At 37.5% G+C, this 22,527-nt stretch overlaps 1 protein-coding gene and 1 pseudogene across 2 annotated transcripts in view; one reads left to right on the top strand and one right to left on the bottom strand.

The window, feature by feature from the left end:
* Nucleotides 1–22,527, top strand: part of LOC101969513 (immunoglobulin lambda-1 light chain-like) — an 828,312-nt gene that overhangs the window by 151,699 nt on the left and 654,086 nt on the right. The window lies entirely within an intron of this gene.
* Nucleotides 2,163–4,159, bottom strand: LOC101970960 (zinc finger protein 131-like; annotated as a pseudogene).

Raw genomic sequence — 22,527 nt, 5'->3', positions numbered from 1 at the left:
TCAGAGAAACACAGGGAGGAAAGTGTAGAGTGAAAAGTGGAAGGCTTTATTAAAGGAGAGCAGAAAAGATGTCTCCCCGCCCCCACCCCAGGAAGAAGGGGAGCTGACCCGAAAGGCAGTATTCTTGGAAAAGAGAAGTCTTCCCTTTTTTATATCTAAGTCTTCTTTTATCCCCCCCCCCCACATTTCTGTCCTTTGTTCCCTCTATTCTGCAGTGATAGAATGCAGGTGGGATGGCCAAAAGGGGAGAGATAGGTGGAGCAATGCGTTGGGGAGGAGTAATATGGGTGAGAGGGGCCTGGGGTGGTTTGACTAGCACCTCCCTGTTTTGAGGAAGCTACTTCATTAACAGTTTTTTCTTTTTAGGATGGGTCTGGGGCCTTGGGGACATTAACATTTGAATTTTCCCAGGTGTTTGTCTGGTTTCAGGGGCTCAGATCCAACTTCACCTTTATGGACTTCATTCTTTATAAGGTCTCCATTTTCTTCTTCTTTTTTTAATTATTATTTTTATTTGTTTTACTTAGTTACACATGATAGTACAGTGATCTTGACATATCCTACACACATGAATCACATGGGATATAATTTCTCATTTTTCTGAGTATACAGGTTGCAGAATCACATTGGTCATGCAGTCACATATATACACACACAGTATTAATAATGTCTGCTTCATTCTGCTGTCCTTCCTATCTCCCCAATCCCTCCCTTCCCCTCCCATCACTTCTCTCTACCTAGAGTAATGCTATTCTTTTTTTTCTCACATCTTCATACATATATTTTGTATAACAGTGAGGGTCTCCTTCCACCATCCATGCAATTCCCTTTCTCCCTCCCTTTTCCTCCCACCCTTCTTTCCTTTGTAGAGGTAATCTTCTTCCCATGCTCTTCCACTTATACTGAATATTAGACCCAATTTAACTACACTAACTACCTATCTTTATTTTTTTAATTTTAAAGTTTACTTTAAAAATACAAATATCTCCCAATATTTACAGGTAAAGAAAATAGCATATTGGTTTATTTTATGTAGTTGTTATATTTTATTTTCTAAGTAATACTGATTAAAAATATTTACACACCTACTTTTAAGTCCACAGTTTAGCACTCTTATTTGTATGGTTTTAAAAGTTATAGCACAAGATCTTTACATTAAGGATTGGGGGGAAAGATTGATATATTATTATATATATATTATTAAAATATATTAAAAAGCCTGATATATTATATACATGTTTTTCTCTGTACTTTATTTTAAATACATTAATTTTTAAATGATGCTCATCTTTTTTTTTCATCTTGTGGTAAAATACTAGTGCAACTTTTCATCAAAATAAAGTTTACCATAGATGTAAATGAACTCTCCCAATTGAAAATGGCCCTTCAGCTTCCATTAAATGACATTTCTTAGTCTAACTTAAATGAAAAAGAATTGGTAGTTGTCATCATAAGCAAAAATATGAAGTACTATAGCACTGTCTACATTGCTCCTTATAACACAAACTTTGAAAGAACCAGAGATGTTTTATAGAAAAGTCTAGTTGGTTTTAAAAAGGCCCATGGGTGTTTTTTTTTTTTTTAAAACATTCTGGAAATTTTGCCACCACCACTCTTTCTGTTGCAGAGATGGCACCTGTGACCATTGGGGTAGACAAGAATGTTATTCAAACTAAAGAAAGCCAACCAAAATTTTAACAGCACAGTAACAACGCACTTTCTTCATGCAGCCTTGTTTCCTATATATTTAATTTTCTAACATGCATTAGAATACATAAACTTGTATTCTAATGATTTTACATTTGATTTTACAATATGGGAAAAATTTGAGGAAGGACATGACCCGGGGAAGAGAAAACGGTGATAAAGAACCCTTACTACAATGAAAATAGACACTTTCATATTCAATTATATAATAAGAATATAATCCATTTAAGTTTTCAGAAATATACTTCTCAAAGCTCCCCTTCATTTATGAGAAAGATCCTCCTCTGTGGCATTAACTGGGGTTAGGGGCATCAGTTTGTTTCGATAGAAACAGTTCAGCACTACAGGAAATAGTTTTTAACTTTGGTCCACTTGTCTGTCAGTTTAAGGACAGTCACACTGCCCACAATCAGTTCAAAAACCCAACGTGTAAATTAAAAAATATATTCGTTATTTCAATCTAAAACTGGCAAAGCTGTTCTGTCATCATTCTCTGCCTTTTCAACTTGGGAATCCACTGCTGGTTTGGTCTTTAAACCCTCAGCACCTCTGTGGTCTTCCCTGGCAGCCTCAGCAGCATGTGCTGAGTTAGGCTCTCTCTCCTCTTGGCTCATGATTTCAGGGGGTCACATGATCCAAGTCTGCTTCTAAAAGCTCAGTTTGTACTTCCACTGGCATCTGATTTACCCATTCAACATGCAGCTCCTCTACGTGTACTTCAGTACCATCTTCAGTCTTAATTCGACCCACTTCTAGATAACTGACTTTGACCTGCTCTGGAAGCTCACTCATGTGTGAATCGTGCACTTGGCTGTCCTGAAGCAGATCTGGATGGATTTGTTCCACAGTCACTTGTGCTGAATCCACCTGGACCTGAAGTAATGGTAACACATGCACCCTCCTAACTTGTTCTATAATAGTCATTGATGTCACTGGTTCTACATGTCATTGCACACATGTTTCTACTGAAAGGACTTCTTCAGTTACTAGATGCTCTGAAATATTATGAGTATCACTGAGGTGCCTCCTTAATTCATTTCCTTGCATAAACCACAAGTCACATACAGTACAATGGTTGGGTTTATCTCCAGTGTGTATTACCAAGTGATCTTTGAACTGGTCCCAGCTGTTAAACACACAGTTACACACCTGGCATTCTTACAGCTTCTTCCTTCCCTTTTTTTTGTCCCCACTCCAGTTTGGCATGGAGTGAGATGACATTTGAGAGTACTATTTCTAGCAAATCATTCATGACAATTTGGACACTCAAAAGGTTTTTCACCTGTATGTTTTCGAAGATTCTCTTTAAAATGTCCAAAGTGGTCAAACTGTTTCTCACAGTACTGACATATATGAATTTTTTTCCCAGTTCTTTGCTTCTTACTGACTCCACCTTCTTCAAGGTGGTAACAATTTAGGTGCTATTTCCATGAGCTCTCCTGAAGGTACCTTTTATTGCATATTTCACACTTGAAACTCTCAGTGGAGTGTGATTTCATGTGTTCCTTAAAATGGTAGAACAATTTAAATGAATGGTTACATTTCTCACAATGGAACAAGTCCTTCACATCTGAAAGCTGAAGTTCCACAATTTCAATACCTTCTACCTTTTTGCTTATGGGGTCAGATTCACAGCCATCTTCTTGTCAAGTACCTTGTCGGTACTTGCTGGTAATATCTGCTAACAATGCTAAAACAGAATTATCAGAGGAACCTGTGCACTGCATGTACTTTATGGACTGCTTGGTAGAAGCCACTTCCTCTAATGTTTCCATGCCTTTGTCTTCCACTTCAATTGTGCCTTCAGCAATCTCTACCTCAATTTCAACAGGCTCTGATTCTGCAGATGGCAATAACTGAGTGATAACATTTGATGTTTCTGCAATCTTTCTTTTTTTTTGTCTCATTTTTTTCCTGTGATATTTTCCTCTAATGGAGCTGAATTTTCTTTGTTTCTCCTCCTTGACCAAAAAATCTGGGTAAGGCAGTTTGGTAATCAAATTCAGTTGTCCACAGAAAGGAACATCTCTTCTCAGCTGCTTCCTGACTTCAAGGGCTTTGATAGCTTCTAGCATTTGTAGAAATTCTGCTGCTTTCCATACGTCATTGGCTTTTTCTTCTCCTTGTATCATTAGTTTTGCTGTGTATGTGAACTCAATTAAATGACAAAAGGCCATTTTACTAACACCTTCTATCTCCACCAAAGGTTCCTGAGTAAACTCCTGAAAGAATTTGTAGAAGAACTTACTGCAAGCAGCCAAAACAGCCTTGTGGGCCTTAAAATGATGTTCATCGACTATTAGTGTGATATAGGTAAATTGATCCTGCTCTCATTGTTCATTCAATCGGTCCAGAATCATTTTATGATGTTCAGGAAACTCCTGAAGGCATTCCATCCTCTCTTCAGCCTCCATGGCCTTCGGGTTGCTCTACAAAAGAGGAGCATGATAATGTACACCCATGAACTTGTGCTGGGAAACAAAACCCCTAAAGCACAAAACAAAGAAAAAACAAAACCCAGGAAATTGCATGGAAATGAAGGGAGACCTTCATTGCTATACAAAATTACATATAAGAGGTTGTGAGGGGAATGGGAAAATAAACAAGGAGAGTAATGAATTACAGTAGATGGGGTAGAGAGAGAAGATGGGAGGGGAGGGGAGGGGGGATAGTAGGGGATAGGAAAGGTAGCAGAATACAACAATTACTAATTGGGCCTTATGTAAAATTGTGGATGTGTAACCCACGTGATTCTGCAATCTGCATTTGTGGTAAAATTGGGAGTTCATAACCCACTTCAATCTAATGTATGAAATATGATATGTCAAGAGCTTTGCAATGTTGTGAACAACCAATAAAAAATAAATAAATAAAAAAATAAAAAATATAGATAGATTCACAGATGTCAGAAAGCAGACATAAAATAAAATGGGTAGGTAGAGGTTACAGATACTATAGATACAATTTTTTTCTGTCTAGTATTTCTTTGTTATTTGTAGGTATTGATAGAGATAGAAATGAAATATTCACATGTTTAGTACAGATGTAGTTTTTTACAAAACATTAGCAATTGATGTTTTGTGAAATCTAAAGATGCAGAACATATAAATATTAAGGGTCAAGTGTGGGGATATATATATATATATATATATATATATATATATATATATATATGCAATCCTATATCACTTAGCAATAGTGGTATGTCTTGAGAGATACGTTGGTAGGCAAACTCATCATTCTGTGAAAATGAGGCAGTCCATTTAACACAAATGTAGGTGGTAAAGCCTGCTACACACCAAGACCATATGGAGTGTGTGTGAATGTATATGGAATGCATGCATATATATTATATGCTAATATTATGAATATAATGTATATGAAGCCTACTGCTTCATATACATAAAACAACATGAGATTTGAATCTAGCACAAGAGACAATGAAATCAAGAGACAGTAGCTGCCATCTTGGGGTGGGGAGCAGTGCATCAATCTGGCCATCTAAAAGACTGGGTACACACGAGAGGTATGAGGCTGTTGTAAGCATAGCACAATATACATTTTTACATTAAACATTTTTATACTTAGAAGGAGTTCACTCTGACTAACAATGAGAACTATAGTGTAATAAATACAGAGACAACATCATAGATATTTATTATCATTATCACATATTATCTACTGCATATAACTTTATAATACTTATACATGACTGGCTGCACAGCAGCACTGTATACTCCAATATCACCATACACATGAATAATGTGTTGTACTTCAAACATAGGATAAAATGACAAAACAAGGTTACAGGAATTTTCAGCTCCATTGTAATCTTCTTTGGCCACCACTATATATGCAGTCTATAATATCCATACACCATTATAGCAGTGCAAGTTTGGATAGATATAATAGATCTGTATATACAGAAAGAAACACACATATATAGAAAGACAAGTGTTCTACTGAATTGGCTCACATGATTGTGGTGGCTGGTGTGGTCTACCTCAGTTGGGCAGGCTGCAGCCTGATAATTTAGTAAAAGGTAAGGTTCAAATCTTGAGTTTGAATTTAGAAGGACAGTACTTTGGAAATCTCTAGATTTGCTCTAAAGGTTTTTGACTCTGCATAAGGCCCAGGGACATCATAGAGGGCAACATGTAGGATGAGCGAACTATATTTATTTGGTTTTGTCTTTGTGTGTTTTATTCTGTACCATTGGTCTGTATTTCTATTTTTGTGCCAATACCATGCCATTTTGTTACTATAGCTTTGTAGTATAGTTTAGGGTCTGGCATTGTGATATCTCCTGCTTCACTCTTCTTGATAAGAATTGCTTTGGCTATTCTGGGTCTCTTATTTTAACTTAACTCAAAGTGGATCAAGGACCTAGGAATTAGACCAGATGACCTAATAGAAGAAAAAGTATGCCTAAATCTTCATCATGTCAGATCACAACCCAATTTCTTAACAAGAGTCATAAAGCACAAGAAATAAAATCAAGAATCAATAAATGGGATGGATTCAAATTAAAAAGTTTTTTTTCTCAGCAAAAGAAACAATTAATTGAGGGAAAGAGAGAGCCTAAATTTGGGGAGTATATTTTTGTCACACACACACATCAGATAGAGCACTAACCTCTAGAATATAGAAAGAACTCAAAAAGTTTAACATCAAGAAAACAAACAACCCAATCAATAAATGGGCTAAGGAACTGAGCAAACACTTCTCATAGAAGAAATACAATCAATCAACATGTACTTTTATTGCATTTTTAAAAACTTAATCAATTTCAATTCAAACTATATTGTTATTTAGATAAGTCAGTATGTGTTATACTCATAGCCACTATGAAAATATATGCAAAAGGACATGAAGAGATATCCAAAATGGTATACTGGGGAATAATCAACCAATCACAATGGAAACCAGTAGTGGAGCAATGAAGAACATAAAAAAAAAGATAAGTTACATATAGAAACTAACAATCACATTGACAGAGGTATTTCATTATCATTAATAACATTAAATGAAAAATATGAGACTTGGTTACTCAATACATAAGAAGCCTGGGTCCCCTTATGGTTTAACACATTTTCTCTGTTGTATTGGAGAAAGGCCACAGATAACTTGACCATTTTCTAATAAAAACAAAACACCTGGTCACAAGACCTGGAACTGAAATGACTCCCCATCCACTGAGAATGCCACTAATCTGTGAGTTATAGGGCAGGTTGGTATGGGTACAGTAGACACAGGAGTGAGGCTGGACACAGGCTCTTTGGTGACAAAGGCTTTGAGCTCACAAGAGGTGAGAGGCTCTTGCTTTGGGAATACTCAACCAGCAAGGGACAGCAGAGCAGTAGCCAGAAGCAGACAGCAAACAGGCTGCTGAACAGGCTTAGTCCAAGAGTGAAGCGCTCTGGGATCCAAGGGACGTCTAATTTCAGTCTCAAGTTTAGACATCAGAAGAGTCCAGACTATGCCCTGACCTTCAGTGAGCACATTCTTAGGATCAGGTTAACACAGGATCACCACAGGACGTTGTCAAAAGCCTAGGAACAAAGAGGACCTCAGCTGGGAAATGGCCTGTAGGAGCCTAGTCATATCTGTCAGCATGGCAGCCTTTTCTGGGTAAAACACTGGAGGGATCAAGCTCCGGTCCAGGTGCTGCAGCATGGAGCACAGCATGAGAAGATGAATTTACCAGGGTCTGTGTCATTTTCTCAGCATGAATGCATGGGCCTCCTCCTAATCTCAGGGCACCATTTATCACTGTCCAGAAGTCATCGAAGGGATACTGCTCCATCCTAGACACTTTGAAAGATTTCTATACACTTCCCCCTGGCCTTTTCTCTCACCTCCAGGCATATCTTGCCACAGGCTGGGTCTCCTATGCTCAGGTGCAGTCTTGGATGAGAGAAGAAGGCATTTGGTCCCTTGTCCCTGGATGGAGTATGCACAGGCTCCCTGAGGGAACTCTCAGAATAATACTGTCCACCATCTGCCTCACATCACATTCCTGAACCTTGAATTAACCTCGGTTCAGTGACAGGATCCTGTTGCTTGAGGGATCCTTGACAACCCACCCTACAGAGCTCACCCATGTTCAAAACTGTGACACTGATGAAATTCACAGAGAATATGGGGCCTAAAGCTGTTTTCTCCATCAAGTTTGAATTCTGACACTTTTAAACCTATTACATAAAATATGGATGATTAAAAAAAATAGCATACTCTTGACTGTTGCTTGTACATTGTGAATGAGGGATGTTAAACAGTGTTTTTGAGGCCAGAAAATGTAGGAAACACATAAAAGAAGGTGGTTACTTAAGTGAACAAGGTATAATGTGTGACATATTTAAAAGCATCCCAACAACCAGAAACACATTAAACAAAATACCAAAGATGAAAACAAAGTACATCTGGGAAACAATGTGAGCAGAATGAGGAAGATGAGGATCCATTGTCCACTACACAGGTCCAAGCTCAGCTCATGACCAGGCTCCTGAAATATTCACAGTTCTGTTGAAATAGAGCCAGAGAAGAAACAGATCAGAAAAATCGGAACAGTGGTCAAGGGGTCAATTCCTGGAAAATGACATTAATCAGAGGTCATAGAAATCAAGGCTGATTTTTTGCCCAAAGCATCTTGGAGAAAGTTGAATGCTCAACCTCCATCTTCATAGTCTCTTCTTCTGTACCCACAGCTGATTTCAGTGACTTCCCATAATTGGTGGTTACAGAGGATGGATAATTTGCATAATCATCAGACATGCATTTACCCAAAAATCTTGAAAGAAATAAGAGAGGTCCTGGAGAACCCAGATGTGCTGTACATATCAGCACAAAGAGTTTTGAGGTGTCTCCATCATCACACCTCTACTCTTCCCACTCCTCTTGCTCTACACAGGTGATCTTTTCTGCCCTGTCACAGACTCTACCTCTGGGGGTACCATAGGATCATGAGCTGGACCTTCCACCCAAATCTAAGCTCATTTGGACATAGATTTATTGGGTACCCTGGGTAGGGGTCCTTCATCTCTCCCTTCTCTTGAAGGTTCTGTGGCCTGGTATGAGCTGACTCAGTCAGTCTCAGTCTCAGTAGCCCCAGGACAGATAGCCACAATCACCTAGTCTGGAGATGAATTGTCAAAATATTATTCAGACTGGTTCCAACAGCTGCACCCAGGACAGAGCCCTGTGCTGGTAATATATATATGATGATAGTAAGCGACCCTCACGGATCCCTGAGAGATTTTCTGGGTCCAGCTCAGGGTCAACAGCCACTCTGACCATCAGCAGCACTTAGACTGAAGATGAGGCTGTCTATTACTGTTCTTCATTATATAATGATAGTGGTAATAAACATTTCACTGTGACTCAGGCAGATAGGGAAGTGAGATACAAACCTCTACCCTGTCAGTGTCATACTTCTTTCCAGATTCAGAAGGACTGCAAACAGAGCCTTGAGTAGAACTGGTTCAGCTCATCCAGAGATGAGGCCCCTATACTGCTTCTTCCCAGCCCTACAGTGAGGCTCAATAAAGGAAAGGTCAGGGATGATTTTGTTGTCATCAAGACAGATTGACATGGTGTTTTCTGAATCAGGCAGTGAGAAAGAAAAAAAAAAGAATGGAAACATAGATAAGAAGAGACATCCCTCCATGTCATGGTCTCTGGATTTCCATATTATGGTGCCTGGACCTCTCCAGATCCCTAATGTTCCAGACTTCTAGCCCCTTGAGTTGGTCAGCACTTCTCAGACCCTGTAACCCCAGGTTCCCATGGAAACCTTCATGCTAAACACAGAAGACCTGAATAGTGTATAGAGAAGGATTGGCCTTGATCTCCTCTTCAGAGCTTACCCAACCATGTACAGAACCTTGGATTTCTCAGAGCTCACAGAGATTCCCTCACTGCAAAAGGATATTGGTTACAGAAAACTGCTTCTCCAGGTTCACATCTTTCTCTGACTGGTTCAGTTTAATGTCTGGTTGAGGCCATGACCTCAGAGTCTTGCCCCATTTTAGGGCGTCCCGCAGGTCATCCAGCTTCAAAGCCATCTGTTGGGATGCTGAGTGGTCTTAAGGGGTCACTGTCTCTTTCAGCACTGTCTGATTTCCAGACAGCCTGAGCATCATTTTCCCCCTCAGAGTCTGCACCAGAAGATCTGATCAATGAAGTTCAGGTATTCCCAATGCCGACATCCAGGGACTATAATGGTTGGATTTGTGGTCTCCCCAAAAAGTTCATGTGTAGAAAAATGCAATAATGTTGAGAAATAAAATGATTAGGTTACAAGATGTAAACTAATCAATGGCTTAATACACTGACATGGGTGGTAATGGTAGGCAGGTATGGTGTGACTGGTTGAGTTCATCACTGGGGGCATGTCTTTGTGTTTTATATTTTGTCCCTTGTGAGTAGTGCTCTCTCTGCTTCCTGATTGCCATGACTTGAGATGCTCTCCTCCTCTATGTCTTTCCTCCATGATATTCTGCCTCCCCTTGGGCCCAGATCAATGGAGCTGGCTATCTACACACTGTGACCTCTAAAAGCATGCATCAAAAAAGTAACCTCCTCTAAATAGTTCTTACTGGGTCTTGGTCACAGCAACATAATAGCTGACTACAAAAGGGAGCACGAAAGCCATTTTGTTTTCAAAATGCTGCTGTTTCCTTCTAAATTTCCAATGTAAAGTGCTCTAATGCCCCAAAGTTACCAATTTTTCCTTCCTTTTTTTTGTAAAATGACATCTTAAGTATTCTGGATTATGAAAGATTTGAAGCATCAGACCCATACTGGAGGTGAATCCAGGGATACATGAATGACCAGCACCCTCATGTCTACATAGTGACCCAATGGATACCCAGCTACAGGTGTGAGTTACAGAATCAAAGTCCTTCATTTCTAACCTGCATACCTTGTACAACAAAAATTACTCTTGCTACTATCCCAACCAGAAATATATATTTGAGTAATTGTGAGAAATATATGTAAGCCTATCAAAGTTGGAACAAATAAAACTACAACATTCTACCTATGTGAACCAGAAACTCATTCCAATTTCCATGATCTCACCATCTCAAAATAAGGACAATTATGATAACCATGATACCCTTAATATGGCAAATTACCCAACAAGGAACCAAAACAGAAAATACCAATCTTTTCCCTCCAAGAATATACAATATACTTTTCATTGTCAAATATGTTATTTTTTTCTTAATATTTGGTAATGTTACATCAATACTGGGATATAAAGTGAATGATATTTAACACATCTTACATTGGATATCACTTGAATCAGACAAGGAAGGAAAAATATTCAAATACAATCACAATAAAATTCAAAAAAAAAGTTTTTCCATATAATTCTAATTCCTGTGGGCATCATTGCTACATTCTTCACTCCACACTTCATATTCTCTTTACCACCAAAAAAATGCTTTACCTAGTGTTTTTAATAGACTTGCCAAGTGTGTTGGTGCAAATCTTCATTCCAGACACTATTGGTCCATCAAAAGTCCTTCTGAATTGGGATGTGCTGGATTTCTGACTTTAATTACAGAGTAAGGAAGTTATCATCTGCATCCCATGCAGGGGCCTTCTTACTTCAAGTCTGCAGTGACAACATAGTTCCCTGATTATCAGGACCAGTCGTGACCCAATAGCCCCAACTTGGTCTAATAATTTCCTGTCAAGAGTAGTCAGTCCAAAGGGCTTTAGACCAGGTTAATTAAGTCATTCTTGTGTCTCCTGTGGAAGCAGTCTCCTTTTGTAAATAAAACCTCTGCACTAGACCAGCATAATGTGAATTCTCCAATATGGGAGGCAAACATTGTGCTAGTTGGTGACTAAGGATAGGGAGTGGTGTAACTCCCAATTCCATGCCCTCTCTCCTGTTCCAGAAACCTAGCTACACAAAAAATAGCACTTTTTATTGGACTTGTACATAATCACTCAACTGGCTTTATCACCGAGTTCTCAGTATCATTCAACCTTTCTATCAAGCTTGGTATTTGAGGATGTAGGGGACAATCGTAAGAGTAATAATGGCAGGAGCATGTCCCCATTATTGTTCTTTATTGGCTGTGACATAAATGTTACTCAGAAGCCCATGTTTAATACCATTATAGTGGTTTTCATGTTCCCTAAGTTCATGGATAATAGTTTAGCAGAAGCATTGCAGAAAAGGAAAGCAAGTTCTCTCATAAATAAATGCCTATTTCAGTAAGAACTAAGGTTAATCTGCTATGATGAAAGGTCTAATCTGCCCTCAGGTACCTCAAGGTGTTTCCCAGAGGGAATAACCTCATATTAGGAACTCAGGGTTGGTTTTGAAGTTTTGAAATGGAACAGAGACTGTATAGCCTGGTCACCTTCATGATTGGAAATCCATTTTAATGACCCCATGAATAATCTCTATCTATGCCATCATGGACATATTGAATATGAATATTTTAGGCAAAACACATGTGTGTCTAGAGAGGGAAACTGACAGACACAGAATGAGGCAAGACTCATCTGATCACTAGGATCATTTCCTTTACAGGTCACTCACTTTTTGGTGATCATGACATCACATAGTACTAAAATAGTTCAATGATGTTGCAAATGCACACTGAGTTTGATAAGAAGTGTTTTTTACAGTAAAAAAGTGATGATAAATACAGTCACCTAAAAATCAACATTGCATTTTTAACATAAATGTGAATAATAGCAGGAGTTTATAACTTTTTCACCCAAAACATTGATTTGATTCATACACCCCCAAAATCACATTATTCAGCTTTATAAATATTGTGATAGTACATTATTTCTATTATGGAATTTTATAAGACACTTGGTAAAACATTTTAAACTAACGTTTATGTTCTTTTTTTATTAGTTGTTCAAAGCATAACAAAGCTCTTGACATCATATTTCATAGTTTCTGTTCTTTTTTTATTAGTTGTTCAAAGCATAACAAAGCTCTTGACATCATATTTCATACATTTGATTCAAGTGGGTTATGAACTCCCATTTTTACCCCGTATACAGATTGCAGAATCACATCGGTTACATATCCACGTTTTTACATACTGTCATACTAGTGTCTGTTTTATTCCACTGCCCTTCCTATCCTCTACTATCTCCCCTTCCCTTCCCTTCCCTCCCATCTTCCCTCTCTACCTCATCTACTGTAATTCATTTCTCTCTCTTGTTTTTTTCCCATTCCCCTCACTTTCTCTTATATGTAATTCTGTATAACAATGAGGGTCTTCTTCCATTTTCATGCAATTTCCCTTCTCTCTCCCTTTTCCTCCCACCTCTCGTCCCTGTTTAATGGTAATCTTCTTCTCATGCTCTTCCTCCCTGCTTGGTCTAATAATTTCCTGTCAAGAGTAGTCAGTCCAAGGGGCTTTAGACCAGGTTAATTAAGTCATTCATGTGTCTCCTGTTCTTAGTTGCCCTCCTTATATCAAAGAAGACATTTTGCATTTGTTTTTTAGGTATTGAATAGCTTCACTTAGCATAATCTGCTCTAATGCCATCCATTTTCCTGCAAATGCCATGATTTTGTCATTTTTTAGTGCTGAGTAATACTCCGTTGTGTATAAATGCCACATTTTTTTATCCATTCATCTATTGAAGGGAATTTAGGTTGGTTTCATAGTCTAGCTATTGTGAATTGTGCTTCTATGAGCATCAATGTAGCTGTATCCCTATAGTATGCTCTTTTAAGGTCTTTGGGGAATAGCATTCCTGTTCTTCATAGTCAAAATAATTCTAGGAAACATGGACCAGGTTAACATATGTGGCTGCAAATACCAAAAGATAAATATTATTTATTTATTAATTCAGTGGTTATAATAATATCAAACATGCTTCATTCAAGTTCATTATTTAAACCTATCTTAACAAATGTAAATGATAAAATGAAAAGAGATCAAATATTTGTGATAAAACATTTGTGTCCAAATTGACATGTGATGTAAATGTATAATACATATTATATTTTAAAGAAATAACATGAGAAAAGAATGTAAAATACAATATAACTTTTTATCAGTTTCTTGTGTAATTGGTACTATTTTGATGTAGTTTGTGATATTTACTATTAAAGTAATCATGCATCTCTTTTAATTTTAATGGGATTAGTAAATTTGAATGCATAAGAAACCCTCATTAATGAATGTATTATTATTAGAGTTTGCTGGACTGGATATCTCAGGTGTCAGGCTCTTTAAAATCACCTGGGACCTGGAGCTACTTCTCCACCTGAAGTATATAAGTGTGAATCTAGGGGGAGTTTCTTGTACTGGAAAGTCAGAGACATGAGGCATCAACAAACTGTCCATGAGACTAATCTTAGCTAATGCTCTCTCTCAGATGAAAATATCTACCAAGAAATTGTTACTGCTTTGCTTGCCTGACCTCATGACTGGTGGAGCTCACAGTTCTGGCCTCAAGTTCAAGTGATTCCTGATGTTGTCTGTACCTATCAAGTCCTGGGTTTGTATCAGGAGCTGTTTCAAAATGGTATCTAATTTTCTACAGCAGGTAATAAAGACTGTTGCCCAAACCTCATGGTCTATAACTGGGATTCTCCTAAGGGTCTTGATCTAAACACCAGCTTTTTTCTCTATTACCAATTTCTTATTGTTACAGATCTAGGGGATAAAATTGATCATACAGCTGGGCCATTGGCACTACTTTTTGTCCCAGTACATCTTCACATTGGAATGCTTTAATCCGTTTGGAATTTTCACTCTTTCTCTTATATAAATTGGAGCAAAATCCCCAAATTTGAAGTATCCTACTCCCTGAAATCAGAGTGGTCCTATAAACTTTGTGCTTCTTGTCTTCTTCTTTAATACTTGGTAGTATGAGGTGAAACAATTATTTATTATTTTGTGGGAAACAGCTCAAAAAGCTTCAAACAACTAAACCGTAAATATTTTGGCAAATAGTGTGAAAAAAATCTTAAGCAAAGTGATTATGCAAAAGAAAGAAATTAAAGGGATTCAAATAGGAAAAGAGGAGCTCAAACTATTCCTATTAGCAGATGACATGATCCTATATTTAGAAGTCCCCAAAACTCCCCAGAAAACTTCTAGAATTCATAAATGAATTCAGCAAAGTATGAGGATATAAAAATAACACTCACAAGTCAATTGCATACTCCTATACCAATGATGAATCAATTCAAAGAGAATTTAGGAAAACTATCCCATTCTCCATAGCCTCAAAAAACTTCTGGGGAATTAGTTGCATTTTAAATCTGAATTACTGTTATTTTATTTCAGGCCCTGCATAGACCTATATGCAAGCTCCAGAGATTGTAAACAGAGCCTGGTTCATATATGAAACATTGACAATCTATTTTTTCCATTTAGTAAAGTGTGATAGAAAAGCCATTCTCAGATCTTCTGTCCTGGTAGCTTTCACTGGAGAAAGCACAAATTATTGTGACCACAGTGGGATGGTGTATGTAGAAAGAGATATGTTGACCCGCACAGACCAGCTGTGGGTCTAGGACACAAGATGGCTCCCCTGCAGCTGACTGGGAAAAGCACACATGGCTCTGGTAAAATGTATCATTTATCTGGATGTCATGGTGAATGCTTGTAATCTCAGTGACTTGGGGAGGTGAGGCAGGAGGCCACATCATGATGAAATATTATTAGTATTATTTATCATCATGGATGGGGTGGCAGTGGGGAAACACTTTATTTTGCACACTGACAACCATGTAGTAAATGTTTTTGAGTTTGCAAGCTATATAGTGTCAGTTACAACACCTGATTTCTACAGGTGAGATATGAAAGCAGTCACTGACAAATCTTAAATGAATGGACATGAATGTATTTCAATAAAAATAAAAAAATTTACTGGCTCTTTTTAGTTATACATCAGAATAGAATTCATTTTGACATAATATAAAAGCATGCAAATAAAATTTGTTTTAATTTAGACTCCATTATTTCCCCTTTCCCTTGCGTCCTCCCAAGCCGTGTTCCCTTCTCTGTATTTTACTAATATTTCTGCTATTGAATTGTACTTTTTCTAAAAAAAACATTAGTGTTGTGAATGCATAAGATGGTGAAATTATCTGTGCTGAACCCATGCCATATTTTTATATATTTCTTCATGTATTTATTGAACGTCTTTCATATATTTATTGGTCATTTGTATTCATTCTTAGAAACATTCTTTTGCCAATTTATTGATTACATTATTTGTTTTTTTCATGTTGAGAATTTGGAGTTTTTTTATTTACTGGAAATTAATTTCCTATCTGAGGAGCAGGTGGCAAAGATTTTTACCCATTCTGTAGGCTCCCTTTTCATGCTCTTGATTTTTCCTTTATTTTGAAGAATTTTTTTTTTGTAAATCGATGCCATCTCATTTATTGATCTTTGCTTTTACTTCTTGTGCTTCAAGAATCTCATTAAGATAGTTCCTGAGCCAACATATTGGAGTGTCCTACCACTCTTTACAATTACAGAAACTCAAATTAAAATTATATTGAGATTTCATCTCACTTCAATCAGAAAAATAAAATTAATAATAAGTGTTGGTAAGGATGTTGAGAAAAAAGGTACACTCACATATTACTTGTGGGACTCAAATTGCTACAACTACTCTGAAAAGCAGTATGTAGATTCCTTAAAAATACGGTAGGCCCATTTTATCTCACCCTGGGTATATATATTCAAAGAATTTTATACAGCAGCAGCAATTTACACAGTGCTCCAAGTTCATGGGGAAGTGGGAGCAAAATGTGTCTGGGGCTCACATGTTCCTGTTCACTCTGAAGATTCTTCCTCAGCCCTGCACAGAGACAGCTTAAGGCCACAGGACCATGAGAATCCAGTTCTCTCTCAGTTCCTCTTTTGTTCAATCTTGAAGTGTGAAAGGAAACAAAATTTCCTATTCATTGTCTAAGGTCAATAATAATTTCTTCTTTGGTGTATGATATTGTACCTGAATGTGCAACTCTTTTTAAATTCTTACATTAGGGACAGCACACTATGAAGATGCCCCTTTGGTCCAGTGCCAATAGTACTGAGAGAAATCATCACCCTTGGTGCCTCCTATTCCCATATTATTTCCATATTATTCCCTGTACAAACATGCTTGAAGTCACTCAGTCAATCTCTCTGCTTTTGCTCTTCATGAGCACATCTATTGGTGAAGTAACAACCACTGAGAAATTCTGAGGACATTAGTGAGGGAATGAGGACAAACTGAAAGATGCTGTCTTCCTTTAAGTCTTACACTTTTGTCATCAAAGTCAAGTGAGGTATACCAGACAGAATTTTAGTTGCAACTGTGTTCTTAGCCAGGGTTATCTCTTCCCTCAGACACCTGAACCCTTTTCCAGGATGTTCCCTGCATCTCTCAGTAGAATAAGTTTTTCACCAAAGGATCCTTTTGTTCAAGAAGGAAGATATGTTGTGTGTGTACACCCTTCCTCCCTCTGTGCTTGCCAACAATTCATGATTACAATGGTGACCCCAAACTGATTTCTAGCTAGGATTTCTCATAAAATGGATAGCTGAGTACATTTATACATAAAAATATAGGCAAGAATTCTTTAAACAAGTTAATAAGCATAGACTTGGTTCCCAGAAGATGAGATACAGTAATTGATTCTACCTAGCTTGCAGAACCTAAAGACATCCAAAGCTTGTTCCATTCCTTACACTTGTCTGAGACAATGGACAGATTTACTTCCCTCCATTAAGTGCTGGGGCAAGGAGAAAGCAAAGCAGAGAGTAAGAGTAGAAGACAGGTTGGCATTGATTAGGGACACAGGAGAGTTGCACAGACCTTTAATGATATCTGTTTCCTACCATGGGACTGGGTTGGAGAAAGTGGCCATTAGAGACCCGGCCTGTGGAGTAGAAGCTGACACATTGTCAGTCAGATGAATAAGCAAAGATCACCTACACCAAATTCAACAACTCCTGTGGTGAGCCGTTCCTGCGGACTGTGGTCGCCATTACATGATGGCGCTGGCTCCGCTGTGGTCTGTGAAGGACAACTCCGTATCAGAGAGAGTTGGAGTGTTGTCAACTCCTTATCAGAGAGAGTTGGCGTGTTGTTTTCTAGCACCCTGTGAGAAGGGTCCACGTGGCAGCTTCGCATTGGAGTTCGCGGTGCTTTATTAAGGCTGGGAGGGGCATCCAAGGATTATTACCGAGGATTATTAGAAAAATATCAAGGGCCTGAATAAACTGCTGAAAGAAGATTCCTGAGTCGCGTCTTCCTTGCGGGCAAGGGGGTCGTGACAAACTCCTATTAGACCCTTGCAGAGGTGAACTGCTCAGCTCCTCCCTCCTTTCTCTGGTGTCCATCATCAGTTATTTCTGATGATCCAAGTGTTGGTTCAGAACATGGAAAGGATCATGATGAAGCAAGTATTCTTCCTTCAAGTGTTGGGACATGCATACAGAACAATGAAATATTTTTCAAAGGTAAATTTTAACCAATTCACTGGAGATAATGCCAAAGATTGATGAGGGTACTTCAAAGGAGGATCTCATTTAGGAAAAGATTTTAAGCACTTTTCTGGCCACTGACACGGTGCAGGAGCTATGCCTTGATAATAATGGCATGCATATTTGAGACTCAGATATCAGTCTGAGCCATGGATTAAAACAGGAAGAGCCAAGGAGTCCTCCAAATGTGAAAGAGCATAAAGGAGGTCTTGGAGGCAGGATCATAGAGAAGAGGGTGTGAGCAGTGAGAGAGGGCTGAGGATTGGGAACGGGGCTTCTTCAGGTAAGGGCAATAGGGGAGGAATATTTCTCCCTGAGCAATTAATGCTGTCAAGGTCTCTATAGTTGTCACCTAAAGAATGAAGTGCATGGTGCAAAGTGAAAGGTGGGTCAGCTGTGAGGTGATCACTGATTTCTGGTCCATCTCACAGGACTTGTTAAATTTGGTGTATGTGGCCTTTGCTTATTAGTCTGTGTGACAATGTGCAAGCTTCTTATATGCAAGACCTGAAAATAGATGTCCTTTTTGATTAAAATAACAACAAATTACAACTTTCCCCTCTGTGTTTAATATGAGGGGGGCAGTTTACTTGCTATGATTTGTAGATCACTACTCTTTTGTTCTTCAAGATCAATTTTCTCTTAATCCCTCTAACAGTTCTCTTCTATGGTGCTGCTACTTTGTTGTTTACTCTATCTCCTGGTTCCTTGCTGTAACATTGTCTCTATCCACTCATTCCATGTACTTTGACATTATTTCTACTATCATTTTTTAAAGGTTGGTGTGGAGTCTTTGCAATATATTCTCAATTATGATACTCCTGTCTCATTTGATCAATACAACATATGTTCCTTGTCCTCACATCAGTTGAGACTTTCCTGGGCCTAGTGGTCTTGCCTTTTTACAGGATATGTATGATTATATGTTATGGTATGATGAGACTAGTTAAAATCCTAAATTGATGTTTTTGTTTTAGCAGACTATATGACCATGTTGACTAAACCAGCTTTCTCTGGAATGTAGTTTTGACATTGAATCAATTTAGAAAACTTTCTTTTATTGTGAGATTTGGACAGGTCAGCTAAAGTACAGGTAGCAGTTTACATGTTAACTCTTGTCCATATTCTTCCTTCTCTGGGAACAGATTGATGCAAGGGTAGTTCAGAATTGATCCTGAGTTTCAGGGGGATTTTCCAAAACTCATTCCTTTCCACAACCTTCCCACTCTTCATGGCTCCTCAGGCCTTCCCTTCTGATCTTCTGGCAACACAACTGGGAATTCAGTTTCCTTCACCTCCTGTGACAGAGGCCAGAAACACACCCGGGACTTAGAGGACACAGAGTAACAAGACTAGTAGAATTAAGTGACACTATCTTGGGGAATCTGCCCTTCAAATGAAAAAAGAAAGCCACCATAGTCTCCACTGCCCCTTCTGTGACCCCAGAAGAATTTCCCAGGTCAGAATCAAGTATAATGGAGAAGAGAAAAACCTTAATAAAAAGAAAATGTGCACATACCAAAGTTTCACAAAGCATAAGGAATTCCCATTCTCCTCTTGGAGACACAAGAGTGGGGCTTATTCTGGAATCTTTCTGTCCTGTTGGTGTCCTGTTCAGGTCCCAAGATCTTCAAGAGCAGGCCTGGGACTCAAGGTAGAGGTAGAAAACTCTCTGCTGTTTGGGTGTTTTTACTGTGCTGATGGCTCCTCCAGTCTGGTTTCTGTGATTTGTTTTCCTAGGTGGTCACAAATATCTTTTATAAATCCTGTCTGAGATTTATTTGCTAGATTCAGTCTGAAAAGATAGTGTGTTCTTAATGAACTCTAATAAAATCTGAAAACAACAATGATATTTTTCACTTAGGAAATTAAATAACTCTGAACCATAGGCCATGCAAAACACAGATAAAAATCACTTTGCAAAATACTTTCAGAAAATGAATGAAGAACTTTAGTCACACTTGTGCTTTTTTTATATTCTTTAAGTTTGTTTTAATTATTTCTACGTGAGAGTAGAATACAATTATGCACTTTCCTTTACCTAGTCTAAGGTAACATTATTATTCTCTAGTGCCTCCCTGAACCTTATTGTGAATTAGTATTTGCATATTAGAGAAAACATTCAACCTTTGTATTTTTGACATTGGCCTAATTCACGTACCATGATATTCTCCACCTTCACCCATCTATTGGCATATTCCATGATTTCACTCCTCTTTAAAGTGGAGTAATATTCCATTGGGGGAAATATATATTTGTGTATATATATATATATATATATATCACATTTTGTTTGTCCATTCATCTATTGAAGTACACCTAGGTTGGTTCTATAGTTTAGCTATTGTGAATTGAGCTGCTATAAACATTGACATGGCTGCATGACTTCAGTATGCTGAATTCAAGGTCTTTGGGTATAAACCAAGGAGGGGGATAGCTGGGTCAAATGGTAGTTCAATTCCAAGTTTTCTGAGGAATCTCCATACTGCTTTCCATAATGCTTGCACCAATTTGCAGTCCCACTAGCAATGTATGAGTTTACCTTTTCTCCACATCCTTGCCAAGATTTATTGTTGCCTGTATTCTTGATGATTGCCATCCTGACAGAAGTGAGATGAAATCTTATTGTAGTTTTCATTTGAAAGCCCAGTATCACCTACTTCAATCTAATGTATGAAATATGATATGTCAAGAGCTTTGTAATGTTGTGAACAACCAATAAAAAAAAGAAAGTCCAGTATCATTAAATGAAGAAAATTTGAAAGCATTCCCTCTAAAATCTAAAACAAGATATGAATGTCCTATTTCACCATTTATATTCAAACATCATACTTGAAACTCAAGCCAGACCAATTAAAAAAAGAAAGAAATTAAAGGAATACAAATATGTAAAGAAAAACTCAAACTATCACTGTTTGCTGATGACATGACTCTATATCTAGGAGATCCAAAAAATTCCACAAGAAAACTTCTAAAACTAATAAATTAATTCAGCAAAGTAGCAAAATATTTAAAAAACTAAAGCAAATGCATTTCTATACATCAGCGATGAATCCACTGAAAGAACAATTAGGAAAACTCCCTCATTCACAATAACCTCGAAAAGAAAAATACCTGGGAATCAATCTAGCAAAAGAGGTGAAAGACTTTACAATGAAAACTACAGAACACTAAAGAAAGAAATTGAAGAACACTTCAGAAGATGAAAAGATTTCCCATGCTCCTAGATAGGCAGAATTAATATTGTCAAAATGGCCAAAAAATATACAGATTTAATGCAATTCCTATTATAACCCCAATATCATTCTTCATAGAAATAGGAAAAGCAATTATGAAATTTATTTGGGAAAATAAGAGACCCAGAATAGCTAAAGCAATCCTTATCAGGGAACTTCACAATACCAGAATTTAAACTATACTGCAGAGCAATAGGAACAAAAGCAGCATGGTATTGGCACCAAAATAGAATCGTAGACCAATGGTACAGAATAAAAGACATAGAGATAACCCACATAAATATGGTTATGTCATATTAGACAAAGGTGATGAAATCATTCACCTGAGAAAAGATAGTCTCTTCAACAAATATTGCTAGCAGAATTGGAAATTCATATGATGCAAAATGATTTTAAACATCTATCTCTCACCCTGAACAAAAATCAACTCAAAGTGTATCATAGAACTTAGGGACTAGAAAGAGACCTTTCACTTAATCAAATAAAAAGTAGGCCCAAATATTCACAATGTCTGCCTAGGATTAACTTCCTTAACAAGACACCTAAAGCACAAGAAGTAAAATGAAGAATCAATAAATAGAATGAATTTAAATTAAAAAGCTTCTTCTCAGCAAATGAAACAATAAATAATGTCAGGATAAAGCCTACAGATTGGAAGAAATTTTTTACCACATATACCTGTGATAAATCATTCATCTCTAGGATATATAAAAAACTCAAAAAACTTAACAGAAAAACAAATAACCCAATCAATAAATAGACCAAGGAAATGAACAGACACTTCACAGAAGAAGAAATACAATCGATCATCAAATATATAAAAAAGTGTTCAACACTTCTAGCTTTTTAAATTTATATCCTTCATATAATTATGGTTGATCATGCCAAAATCATATGATAGGACAAAACAAAACCAAGAAAATAGCATATAATCTAAATAACTGCTTTTCTTTGACTGGAAACATAAGTTAAACATAAAATTGAATGCAATATTTAAGTAAGTATGTCTATAGAAAAAAAATAAAAGATGTTTAGGCTGAAGGAAATCAGCTAGGCACAGAAAGATAAAACACCATATGATGTCAATTACA

This window comes from Ictidomys tridecemlineatus, chromosome 2 (genome assembly GCF_052094955.1).
Source record: "Ictidomys tridecemlineatus isolate mIctTri1 chromosome 2, mIctTri1.hap1, whole genome shotgun sequence".
Lineage (NCBI taxonomy): Eukaryota > Metazoa > Chordata > Mammalia > Rodentia > Sciuridae > Ictidomys > Ictidomys tridecemlineatus.
This window is presented reverse-complemented; position numbering and strand designations above follow the sequence as displayed.